This window comes from Callithrix jacchus, chromosome 10 (assembly GCF_049354715.1).
Source record: "Callithrix jacchus isolate 240 chromosome 10, calJac240_pri, whole genome shotgun sequence".
Lineage (NCBI taxonomy): Eukaryota > Metazoa > Chordata > Mammalia > Primates > Cebidae > Callithrix > Callithrix jacchus.
The window spans coordinates 22,928,903-22,930,157 of record NC_133511.1 but is presented as its reverse complement, the minus strand read 5'-3'; the positions used below and the strand labels follow the sequence as shown (position 1 = coordinate 22,930,157).

At 51.1% G+C, this 1,255-nt stretch overlaps 1 non-coding gene across 1 annotated transcript; it reads right to left on the bottom strand.

Moving 5' to 3' along the window:
* Positions 1-906: 906 nt before the first annotated feature.
* On the bottom strand, positions 907-1,039 carry LOC118145987 (U8 small nucleolar RNA). Its single transcript, XR_004731456.2, has one exon. It is a non-coding gene; the product is annotated as a U8 small nucleolar RNA (small nucleolar RNA).
* Positions 1,040-1,255: the final 216 nt, after the last annotated feature.

The following is a 1,255-nucleotide window of genomic DNA, read 5'->3' as shown; positions in this document are numbered from 1 at the left end:
TAAATACAATTTAAAATTCAACTCTCTCATCACCCTCCCCGTGTTTTAAGTCCTCAGTGGCCACCTATGGCTGTGCTGGACAGTGTAGACAGCAGAGTTCTACTGGACAGCTAAACCCAAATTCATTTCTCCCCTAAGGAACTGTCAGTGGCTATTCAACTGACACTTTTTCCTGCCTGCTTCCTTAATGTGGATTGAGCCCTTATGCTGTGTAAGGTACTTTTCCCACGTTGTCAACCCGGCAGCCTCCTAACAAAGCGGACAGCACTCTCCGCCCAGCTCAGGGGAGGAGCCCGAAGTCCGCAGCCGCAGCCGGAGCAGCGAGCGTGTCCCCTCCACCAAGCCAGTAGCCCGGACAGCGACAGTGGGTCAAACAAGGCAAGTAGAGAAGGGCTTCGTCAACCACGTGTGATGTGATAGATCCATTAAACTTTAAGAGGGGTTTTCTTACTCGCAAGGGTTCAGTCCCCAAAACGGGGTCACTGAAAAGGAAGCTCAAAGACTGTTTTTTCCGGAGGATGATGGAGTGCAAGCTTTGCTGGGACGGAGGCCACGCTCACTCGCTTCCCTCGGCGGCGCCGGGGGAAGGCCGGGCTCGGCGACCGCGCCACCTGCTGGCCCCTTCCCGAGCTGCCGCCTGCCCCTGGGCGCCTGGTCCCTGCCCGCAGCGTCACAGCACAAGAGAAAGTCGTTAGATGCAGGTTCTTGGGCTCCACCCCAGGCTTATTGAACCCAAACCTCCCTGGGTGGGTCCTGGCAGTCGAGTCTGAACAAGACCCTCGAGTGGTCCTGATGCACGCTAAAAGCTCGGGCATCAATAATTTGAGAGTCGACCCAACTCCACCGCCCTTTACTTATTAAGTCAAGTTTTTCTTTTGTTTTGCTTTGGTTTTTTTCTCAGGAAGAATCAGATAGGAGCAATCAGGGTGCTGCAAGTCCTGATTACACAGAGATGTTAGTCACATTTTATGCATCTCCAATCATATTCTCTATCTGCCCTCCAAAAGGAGGAACAGGTAAGGGTTATCCCACCTGACAGCTCATTAAGTCAAGTATTAATGAGCGTGTTCTAAACAATATGGAAACAAAGGAAGCAAAACAGACATGATCCCTCCCCCACTCGCTCCCCAACGCACACACAGGAAGAATGTAGAACGGCTTACTTTATCATCATATCTTTGTGCAATAGAAAAGGAAAACATTACGATGACCCATATTTTAGACAGGAAACTGGCCTGGGTTCACACATGCTGTG